The sequence below is a fragment of the Hydra vulgaris genome, chromosome 15 (genome assembly GCF_038396675.1).
Source record: "Hydra vulgaris chromosome 15, alternate assembly HydraT2T_AEP".
Lineage (NCBI taxonomy): Eukaryota > Metazoa > Cnidaria > Hydrozoa > Anthoathecata > Hydridae > Hydra > Hydra vulgaris.
Genome location: NC_088934.1, coordinates 53,419,547 through 53,431,876, shown reverse-complemented (window position 1 = coordinate 53,431,876; position 12,330 = coordinate 53,419,547). Strand labels below are relative to the sequence as shown.

The 12,330-nt window shown below is 31.2% G+C and overlaps 1 long non-coding RNA gene across 3 annotated transcripts; it reads left to right on the top strand.

The window, feature by feature from the left end:
- The first annotated feature begins 9,655 nt into the window (after positions 1–9,655).
- Positions 9,656–11,318, top strand: LOC136092191 (uncharacterized). Of its 3 annotated transcripts, XR_010644261.1 has the most exons (6): positions 9,656–9,810; positions 9,915–10,045; positions 10,154–10,250; positions 10,467–10,536; positions 10,832–10,984; positions 11,129–11,318. It is a non-coding gene; the product is annotated as an uncharacterized LOC136092191 (long non-coding RNA). The 3 variants fall into 3 exon arrangements; XR_010644262.1 differs by lacking the exons at positions 10,832–10,984; positions 11,129–11,318 and adding an exon at positions 10,660–10,753 and having other exon boundaries at positions 9,665–9,810; XR_010644263.1 differs by lacking the exons at positions 10,832–10,984; positions 11,129–11,318 and having other exon boundaries at positions 9,662–9,810; positions 10,117–10,250; positions 10,467–10,787.
- The last annotated feature ends 1,012 nt before the right edge of the window (positions 11,319–12,330 follow it).

Below are 12,330 nucleotides of genomic sequence, written 5' to 3'. Positions count from 1 at the left end.
TAGACCTATACTCACTTCCTTATATTTATAGCAGATCCATGTACACATATTTATTTCTTTGTACACTCATGCACTTTCCTGCTGATCTGGGTGTTGTGTGATGGGTTTGCAATAAAAACTTTTCACCAACAGGTCAACGAGTTGTAAATGTTCTAGGTAATCCAAATAATTGGTTTGTTCTTATATGTTCTATAAGCTTTTATCTAACATACCGGGTTTACAATCTGCATGATTAGAGTTGTACTGACATGAACCAATCAGCTCAGAATAACACTAGTCACATTTGTAAAACTTTTTGTGCCTCTCTTGCTGGGGCTATGGATTTCATTAAGGTGTACTCTTTAATGCTTTTTTCCTGGTCTCTTGGCGTTGTGGGATGTTAGCAGTAGGAATCTCTCACTTACAGGTCAACGAATTGAAGATGTTCCGGGTACTCCGACTGAACAATTCGTTTGAAGTGGTTTGTACAGCTATCACCTACTATGCCTGGATCACGAACTGCATGATTAGTACTAGATCAACTTATATCCAATTCCTCATAACTGTATTATATACATAGACACGTCTGTAATATATCAAATGCTTTTTACCGTCTTTGTGGTTTTTTTTTTTTTTTTTTTTCTTTGTGCACTCAACAACTATTATGCTGATCTGGTTCTTCGTGTGAGGGGTTTGCGAAAAGAACTTTTTACCAATAGGTCAACGAATTGTTATGTTTCGGGTAATCCGACTGATCTGTTCGTCCTAATTAGTTCTTTGAGCTTTCACCTTACATACCGGGTTCACAATTTGCATGATTAGAGTTGTACTGACATGAACTAATCAGCTCAGAATAATACTTGTTACATTTGTAAAATTTTTTGTGTCTCTCTTGCTGGGGCTATGGATTTCATTAAGGTGTACTCTTTAATGCTTTTTTCCTGGTCTCTTGGCGTTGTGGGATGTTAGCAGTAGGAATCTCTCACTTACAGGTCAACGAATTGAAGATGTTCCGGGTACTCCGACTGAACAATTCGTTTGAAGTGATTTGTACAGCTATCACCTACTATGCCTGGATCACGAACTGCATGATTAGGGAACTGCAAGATTAGATTATTGATATAGAACTGCATAGATATAGATATAGATATAGAACTGCAAGATTAGATTATTTTGCTGGGGCTATGGATTTCATTCGGGTGTGCTCTTGGATGCTGTTCTACTGATCTCTTGGCAGTGTGGATTGTTAGCAGTAAGAACCTCTCACCTACAGGTCAACGAATTGAAGATGTTCCGGGTAATCCGATTGAACAATTCGTTTTAAGTGGTTTATACAGCTATCACCTAATATGCTAGGATCACGAACTGCATGAGTAGTACTAGATTGACCTATGCATGGTTTGAGTGGTACATGCATGGTTTGAGTTGCACTGACTTATACCAACCTGCTAAGAATAACACTAAATGCATTAATACATTTGTAAAAAATTTTTGTGTGTCTCCTTTACTGTGGCTTTGGATATTCATTCAGGTGTACTCAGAAATGCTGTTTTACTGATCTCTATACTGTGTGATGGTGGCAGTAAAAACCTTTCACCAACAGGTCAACGAGTTAAAGATGTTCCGGGTAATCCGACTGAACAACTCGTTTTAGGTGGTTTATACAGCCATCACCTACAATGCTTGGATCACGAACTGCATGAGTAATACCAGATTGACCTATGCTCAATTCCTCGTTGTTGTGTTAGTTGAATAGACACATTTATAATGCGTTGAGTGTTTTTCTAATTGTTTTGATAAATATTTACTTCTTTGTACACTAATACACTTTCCTGCTGATCTGGTTGTTAATGTGGGGTGTTTGCAGTAAGAACCTCTCACCTACAGGTCAACGAATTGAAGATGTTCCGGGTAATCCGATTGAACAATTCGTTTTAAGTGGTTTATACAGCTATCACCTAATATGCTGGGATCACAAACTGCATGAGTAGTACTAGATTGACCTATTCTCAATTTCTCATAATTGAATTAGATCCATAGACACATTTGTAATGCGTTTAGCGTCTGTCTAATTGTTTTGATAAATATGTACTTCTTTGTACACTATTACACTTTCCTGCTGATCTGGTTGTTAATATGGGGTGTTTGCAATAAGAACCATTTATCAATAGGTCAATAAATTGTAAATGTTCCGGGTAATCCGACTAATCGGTTCGTCCTTTTGGGTTCTTTGATATTTCGCCCTTCTTACCAAAATCACGAGATCGATGGTTTTAGTTAAACTGAACTATACAAACCTACATAGAATAATACTAGTTGAGTTAATATAACTGTAAAATGTTGTGTGCCGCCTTCACTGTGGCTTTAGATAATATTTAAGGTGTACTCTTAAATGCTGCTCTACAGATCTGTTGGCTGAGTGGAGTGGTAGCAGTAAAAACCTCTCACCTACAGGTCAACGAGTTGAAGATATTCCGGGTATTCCGACTGAACAACTCGTTTTAAGTGGTTTTTACAGCCATCACCAACAATGCTTGGATCATGAACTGCATGAGTAGTACTAGATAGACCTATACTTAACTCTTTATAATTGTAATAGATGCCTATACACGTCTGTTATACATTATAAATCTTTTACTGTTTTTTTGGATATTTGTTTCTTTTTGCACTCAGACACTTTTCTGCTGATCTGCATGTGTAATACTTGATTGACCTATACTCAATTCCTCTTAATTGAATTAGATGCTAGGACACATTTGTAATGCTTTAACTGTCTCTATAACTGCTTTGATAAATATCTACTTCTTTGCACACTAATACACTTTCCTGCTGATCTGGTTGTTTATGTGGGGTGTTTGCAACAAGAACCATTCACCAACAGGTCAACGAACTGTCGATGTTCCGGGTAATCCGACTGATCGGTTCGTCCTAATTGGTTCTTTAAGCTTTTACCCTACTTACTTAAATCACGATCTGCATGGTTAAATGTTAATGGTTAAAATTTTTGTGTTCTGATCGATTCGTCCTAATTATTTCTTTGAGCTTTCATCCTACTTATCTTAATCACGATCTGCATGGTTGTGTTGTACTGAAAAATCTTTGGCCTGATTCACTACTTCACTACTTTATTGATTCCTTTATCAGTATAGTATTTCGTTTTGATATGAACCGTACCGCTGCTCGGATAACCGTTTCCCATAATGATAGGAAGTGAGATTGAATGAAAAGTTATAAATTAAAATCATAAGCTTCCCTTACAGTTACCTACATCCTTAAATAAGTTAAATTAAGTCTATATTTTGTATAATACAAATTATAACACTAAATCTTTACACTAAAACGTTTTAGGTAATTTAACACTAAATCATAATAATCAAGTTATAAGATATTAAGTAGATCAAATATAGGATATATATAAAACGCTTTTTGGAATAAACCGTTGTATTTTTATTAAATATAAGTTTGATAAATGATAAAAGACAAATAACTGCCGTATAACATAAAACCGTGTAATTTTAACTTGCATATAAACGTAGATTAGAATGTAACCACATACATATATATGTATGCGTGTATGTTTGTGTGTGTGTATGTATATATATATATATATATATGTGTGTGTGTGAGTGTGTGTGGGTGGTGGTGTGTATGTGTGTGTGTGTGTGTGTGTGTGTATATACGTGTGTATATGTGTGTATATGTATGTGTGAATGTTTAGATGGGTATATGTGTATATGTATATATATATATATATGTGTGTGTGTGTGTATGTATGTGTATCTTTGTGTATGTGTATGTATATATGTATATGTATGTATGTATATATGTATGTGTGTATTTGGGTATATGTATGCATTTATGTGTATGTGTGTATATACATATATGTATGTGTGTATGTGTGCATGTGCGTATGTGTGTATATATATATATATATATATATATATATATATAATTACAATATAAATTGAATAAAAATTTAAATACAAAATAAGTATAAAGCAAGTACATAACCTTCCGTAAAACCGTTCTTTACCCTAGTCTAGTGCCATCTTTGTTAATAATAGCCCTGGTGAATTCTTAGTCATCATAGTGATGGGTACATCATAATATGATAATGATATAATATTAATTTGTGAGCACTTATATGGAACTTTATATACCCCTCCCTCATCTCTTATGATGACTTCGCTGGAATATTCTCATTTCTGTAATGTTATCCTTATAAAATCTCTAAAGAAAAACAACGTGTTTTATTTAGTTCCCTCATTGCACTAGCACAAAGAAGCTATACATTGCTAATGACACACAGAGGCAACCATGCATATTCTCCTTTAGACAACTTTTTGTACCTCACTGGTCAGGAAAGCTAAACAATGAATATAAACGCGTTTTAAAAAAATCGATATTTGAGACAAAAAGAGGTATGCGTGATAAATCTATTACAAATCTGTCGAAACGACCATTGACCAATTCTGAAATGGATGTCCTAGAAAGAGGACTGAAGTGGATTACAAAACCTCAAAATCAAAGACATGAAAAGTATCTTAGAGAAGTCTTAAAATTCAAAAGAAGAGTGTATTGTAAAATGTTCTTCGAGGAACAGAAAAGGAACCAGAAAGATAATGATACAAAGGGTAATTTAAAACATCTGTTTACAAGACCTAATCCCAATTGGACACCACCAACTGATAAAAATGAAAAACTTAAAAGATTCTTCACGATAATTGATAAAGAAACCAACAGAATCTTGACCACTCAAAAGAAAGATAATGATTATAACATGACAAAAGCAGAATACAACGCAATGGACAATCTAAGCAAGGATAACAGCATAGTAATTAAAAGAACTGACAAAGGAGGAGGAACATGCATCATAGATTACATAGAATATGAGAAAAAAGTACTGTTAATGCTTCAAGATAAAAACACCTATGATGAGTTGAAAGAGAACCCAACCAACAGCATAGCGTTGGAAGTTACACGGGAAATCAACCACATGAAGAACATCCTGATAATTACAGAAAAGTTAGAAAATTTTATGCGCCCAGTTGCTGACGTAAGGACACCTCTTTTCTACGGCCTACCCAAAATTCACAAAGAAGGAGTTCCTCTAAGACCAATCGTCTCGGGGTGCGAAGGACCCACAGATAACATATCAGAATATGTTGTTAAATATCTACAACCCATGGCTGAATCTCTTCCAGCCTATTTCAAAGACACCACACAACTCTTAAAGATATTATCTGATTCTCCGGTACCATCAAATGATTACCTACTAATTACAGCCGATGTAGTTTCCCTTTATACAAACATCCCACATGAGGATGGCATTAGTGCTGTAGAGGAATTTATACGTAATCGCTGGCACTTACTTAAACACCCAGAAAACCTCCCACCTATCATACCAACAACTCATTTTAGTAGACTACTGAAATTAATCCTTACAAATAGCACATTTATGTTTGGGTCCAGAAACTTTCGACAAAAATTTGGAACCTCCATGGGCACGAGAATGGCACCACCGTACGCCAACATCTTCATGGGTGTATTGGATGAAAATATTTGTCTAAAATTTGGAAAAAATATTGTTGTATATAAAAGATTTATTGATGACATATTTATGATCTTTGATGGTACCACTGAAGAATTAAACGATCTCAAGGAATACATGAATAAGATTCACAAAAACATTAGGTTCACATTTAACAGCTCACATACATCAATAAACTTCATGGATTTAATACTGGACGTAAATATTGATAAAACCCTCACCTCGCGACTGTATAAAAAACCTACCGATACCTTGGCCCTATTAAACTTCCATTCCAATCATCCAAAACACCAAAAGATAGGTATCATTTATAGCCAAGCCCTAAGATATAATAGAATAATCTCTGAAGAAACCAATCTGGTTAGTGAATTGAAAAATTTAGCCAAAACACTTGTAGTTAAGGGATATCCACTAATGATTATAAACCACCAAATAAATAAAGCCCTGTTGGAAACCCAAAATGAGCTAATACACGGAGGTAAATTGGATCCAATTAAGAACAAGATTCACTCGACCAATGATATTCCAATAGTACTCCCATTCAATGCAACTGGCAAAGAAATTATGAGAATGATCAGTAAACACTGGAGTATAATAAAGAATGACCAGTCGCTGTATAAAAGGTTGAGTAATCAACCACTCAAAATTTTCACGAACCAGAGGTCGCTTGGAGATCTATTAATCCATTCAAAACATAACGAAATTACTCGTTAAAAAACTAAAGAGGTTTCGTACAAAAAAAAAAAAAATAAAATAAAATAAAAAATGGCTAGTTGTAAATAAATGAAATTGACATAATATTAATTTGTGATCACTAATATTATGTTTCTATGATTAATACTTCTGTTATTACGAAATATATAAAACATTTATTTTCAATTTTTTTGTAGAACACCCCTAAAAAAATCTCGGTAGCCATTGGTTGTACTAAAGACAACGGCCCCATCTTAATTCCTAATATAAAAAGTAAAAGAAGAAGACCGAGCTCAAACTTTAGGAAAGCAGCAAAAAGTCGGCTTAATCAATCAATCGGCTTATCAACTGTAGCACTCTGCACACCGGTCAAACAATTTGATCAAGAAAGAGAAATTAGAGTATCCATGGCAGCCTTTTTACAAGATGAGGAAATTACAAAAAGAGCCAAAAAAGAAAAAGAGAAAGGAAAAGAGCAAGAACAGATGATACAAGAAGATACGACGACAGAAGTGAATGAAACACTAGTGTTTTTGTCAGAAAATCTTGAAACGTTTTTGAACGAGGATTTTAATGACATTTTAAAATAGTAGAACAATTTGAATAAAAAATGCCTAATTTAATACCCAGCTTGAATTTATTATTTGTGTGGCTAAATATTTTCAAATAATTATTGACCTATCGCTTAGTGGATTAGGTTGTTCGTGTAGATTCGCGCATTTTTTAGTGTACTGTACATTGCTAAAAACAATTGCTAAAACATTGCGACAAACAAATGATTGTTCAGGCCGTTTGAAACTAATTTTACCCAATTTAAAGTTAAACCTTGCAGTGTCTGGACTTAAATTTATTTATCTAGGGAGCTCTCTTTAATGTATTTTGTCGTGCGTGAGGGACCTAAGAGACAGATGGGTGCATAATTTTGTTTTTCTCTGTTTCATTATGGTGATAATGAAACAGAGAAAAACAAAGTTATAATTTACACTAATAAATTATAGTTTACACTAATAATATTATTCATATTCTCTCTTCCCTCACAACTGTTTCAAGAGTATCTTACTTTTGCTGACTGTTTTCTGGAACTTTCTACTTACCCTTTAAAATACACTTGAACTACTTCATTTTCATCAACCAATCATTTTGCACTTTTATCTACCAATTGATTTGCACTTTTATTTACCAACCGCATATACATCTGTTGAAATTTGACTCAAAGAGCATATTCTCTATTGTTTCTGCTTTTCACCGTGTTACCGCAACATGCGTCATAGAGCATCGTGATACACTTTTACATGCGTTTTAATTATCTGCTCATTCGCGTTGCACAAACAGTCCACTTTAGTATCACAAATTTTAAAACTTTTTGCAATCAAGATATGGTAAGTTGCATGTTCACTTTTTATTTTTATTTTTATTAATTTGTTTTTTTAATCTTTATTAGTTAATATAAGTACAAAATAAGTATTCAGCACTTACTGGGCTGTTTGGTATAATTTTTTAGATTTAGATCCTTAAGACTACCTCCTGCGCAATAAGTTCTACTAACTTTCTTAAAAGTATATCAGCACGTATCTTTTTAAAAGGGAGAGAGTTAGGATGTTTGGCTTTACAGTAGTATGCCCTATCAAATGTTGCAACATAAGAAGGCTTTGACGACGTAGAAGTGGGTTTTACTTGCTTGTTTTGAGGATGATATCCCGACGGGGGTTTCTAGGAATGAGCATTAAAACATTCGAAACGTCATATACCAGAGTATTGAATCCTTATAAGGGTCAATACTATATCCATTTCCTGATGAGAATCTGGTATAATACTACATAATTTTATATTTTAATTTACGCTGATATATTTTTATACTCTTTCTTTAAGTAAATATGCGCACACTCCCCTATTATAAATAATGTATGTTTTTGATGTTTTTTGATGTTTTTTGAGGTACATCTGCTTTATTGTAGTGCTTTATGTTTAATAAATTAAGCTATTTTGTTATATTGTGTTAATTGGTTTATTACATTGTGGTTACCATAACGATGGCAATTATTAACAGTTGTTTTGTTTTTTGTAAAAAAAATTTTTTAAGCAGTAAAGAAATACATACAAATAAAGTAATTTAGATATAAAGTAATCGTAAATTTTGGACTTATCCTAGGGGGTCTTATAGTTTTAATTGGGTGTTTAATATCTTTCGTCTGAGGCTGACGAGGTCGTGTTGCTTGGTGGTACACGGATTTATTCTGTTTATCGCTGTCTATGAATATAAACTAAATGTAAAACAAATATTTTTGCTATAAAGCTGCATATTTTTATAACACAAATTTACTAAAACGATCGACTGAACGGTTAAGCTGTAATTATATCTGACATTTAAATTTGTTTTATTTATTTATAGAACGAGTATTTCCGTTCGAAGGCATTACTTAAAAGAATTAGACATAAATATAAAACAATAATAATTTTAAAACAAATATTTCCATTTAAAGAGTATTAATTAAGATGAGGATAAGTTCACATAAATTTAAATTATATATAATAATAAAGGGTATATTAAAATATAACCTAAGTATAAAACGAAAAATTCTACTAAAATGGTTTACAGGTTTAGAAAACGAATTACTCCACTAAAACGGCATAGACCGTAAATCGAATAGCTTCATTTATACGGTATAAATTACAATTAATTATAAACTAAATATTAACAAATGTTTTCCCTGAAGGATATACATTATAATTTAATATAAATTGAGAGAGTTTTACTACCATAAAATAAACAAATATAAACAAAGTATAATTTCTTAACAAAGTATTGATTTTCAATAAAACGGTATAAACAAAATTTAGATATAAACTATATATACATTGAAAATCTGCGCTAAAATGATATACATTTTATATAGCGATATAAATATGAGTGACTAGAATTTCCCCCTCTTCACTGAATGCTTCTATACTGGGCGCCTGTCTTACTTATCTGATCATTGTCTAACTAACACTAACTCCAAGAAATTTATAGCTTCCTTCTCACTCACATTTTAACAGCTGCATGTGTTCCTTAAAGTAACCGGGTTCTTTTGGGGGTTCAGATTTAAAAAAGTACCAAATTGTTAAAAACAGACGAAAATCAGTCCTGCCCATGCCTACCACTAAATTGTAAGCTTCTAACTGGACTTTTGTCCTTTTTGATAATTACTTGTTTATTACTTACTCTAAAATAGTCTTTTTTGCATTTTCCCTTAGGATTTGACGGCCGGATGTGTTCCAAATAGTGACTAGACTTTTGCTCTAGTTGCGAACAATATTTGACAGTTTTTTTTTAAACTTTTAGTGTTTTTTAAAAACTAAAAAATTCATTAATTTCATGGGTTTTTTATTAAAATTCATTAATTTTTATGCGGTGCACCAATTGCACTCCATTCTCATAGGGCCTGCTTTTGCCGCAAAAATTTCAATTACATCTTCATTAGATATTGATAAATGATTTTATGTTCATAGATTTGTGTTTATGAAGAAGCTCAGTCACACTTAGAGAAAGCAGCAGATACTTCAAATATTGAAACTGACATCGAAGAGAAAAAAGGGACAAAGCAAAAGTAAATTTTACTAAAATTAGTTTTTAACAAATAAAAAATTTTGCAATAAAGAATTACACAAATCATGCACTTTTTTTGTTTATAAAGTAAAGTTTATATTAAAGGAGAAAGACAGCAATGACATTTTGTGAAAGTGATTAAGATATTGTGATTGGTGATGAAGAACTATACGGAAGATACTATTTTGATAGTTTAAATAGCTAAAGAACATCTAACGTGATTCCAAATATAGCAGGTTAACTATTTTTGTAAAAGTAAAATAATGGTTTGTTAAAATAAAATGCTTATTTTTTTACTGAATTATAGATGTTTTTAAATCAATATTAACTCCCCATTTACACAGTGAAATAGCAAGCTTTTCAGTTGCTGAAAATAACAATGACTTCTCGAAAGAAACTAATCTATCTCAAGGGAAAATAATGTTGTCTTCAAATATATTGGTAAAAAAAAGTCCTAATGTTGCTTTTGTTCTAATTAAAATCTGTGTGCGTGTGCAGTAAAAAAATTTATAGAAATCAGAACTATATGTTATAGAATATAATTTTGTTGACAAATATTTTATAAATACATGTTTGTTGACAAGTTTAAATAAAAATCACTATATAATGTTTAAAAATTTTATTTAATTTTTGTATGTATAATTTATCTATACCTAGGTAGAAAATGGCTCTAAAAATTGTGTTTTGGATAAAGAGGATAGCAAAGAAAGACATTTGTCTTGCCAGGGTAAATTAAATAAAAGTTTTATTTATTTTTCCCATTTAGGTATTTTTTCATGGTTAATTTTTTACAAAATATTTTACATAAATAATAATAATATTGTTTATTTTACTACATTTTTTTAAAAAGATTTTCAAAAAAGATTTGCGTTGAGTTAGATGGCAAAAATAGATAAAAGAGAAAAGTGATTCAAGAGTCAATTTTAAAAATCCATGTATTGAAATTAATATAATTTCATTCATATAGAATAAACATAATATGTGTTCTGACCCTTAAGTAATTTTTATTTTTTTAATAATAGATAGGTTCTCTTAGTCGTTGTGGAGGTAATATAAATTGGCTTTTGCTTTTGGAAAGTTGTTGATGAGCGAGGATGCTGGGGCCTGTTTTAATGTCTCGGGTGGTTCATTGAAGATAAATTTTAAAACATACACCCTGTATCATAGGATAGTGGGTAAGAATGGTTTTATGCATTTTTTTAGATTTTTTATTTCACAGGAAATATATTTTGTGTATCCTACTCAGTCATTTATGTAACTATTTGCTATAATTTCTGCAGTTTGATTTTTTTCAAATTTAATTTGAATTTTTGATTTAGATGCGATTACACGACAGCATCATGATGCAAAAATTTGCGAATGTTATTCAGGCATTTCGAAATTTTTAGGTCAATTAGGAACACGACTCAATCAAAAAGTTTTGAAAATGAACAATGCTGCAAACGCTAAATAAATTGTTTGAAAATGTAAATTTTGTGTTAAATTCAATAAAAAAACTTTCTTACTTAATGTAGTGCCTACTTTCTTTCATTATTCTTTTGAGTTAGCTTTGAATTGCTCTATCAATAACTTTTTTGCTAAATCCTTTATTTACAGCCTGTTTTTTACAAAACAAATTAAGATTTGAGCAATATGTATAAATTTTATATACAAATATTTTATATATATATACATATATAATATATATATATATATATATATATATATATATATATATATATATATATATATATATAAATTATAAATCAGTAGAAAATCACTTAACAAAGTTTTTTTTCATTTAACACTGTGTTTCATAAATAAAAAGACTCATCAGAAATACTGAGTTTTTTATTGATGAGAGCATTTCTGATGAGTCTTTTTATCGATGAAATACAGTGTTAAATGAAAAAAAATTTTCTTAAGTGATTTTCTACTAATTTATAATTGCTCAGTTCTTTTAAGAACATTGAGCACTCTATTTTGTAGAATACATTTTAAAGTTGTTTAAATATATATATATATATATATATATATATATATATATATATATATATATATATATATATATATATTTCGTAAACTGTTGATATATATTTTTTTGATATATGCATCAAAAAGCGATATCAAAATACCGTCGGCTATTATAAAAATCAGTGTTGAATCACCAGGAAAAAATGATTGTTGATTAAACGTTGAAAAGCAACATTCGATCAACGTTTTTTGTAAACACCAAATCAACGTTGATAAGTGGCTAACATTTTGAACAAAAAATCAATATGGAATCAATGTTGACGAGAAACATTGAATCAACATCAAATCAACGCCTCATTTTTTAGCGGGTACTTTCCTGGTTCACCCAGAAACAGAATTCTTCAGGCCTCTTTTTATCGAGTTAGCTCTGATAATATTGTACCAATTTTAAGAACTGTTTTTGGTGTTAAAGAGAGTTTTATATCTATCTAGAAAAGAAAACTTATCTCTTATTGTGTCAAAGGCAAAAAAGAGTAGGATATTTAGTTAGTAGTTCAGATATCAAGTT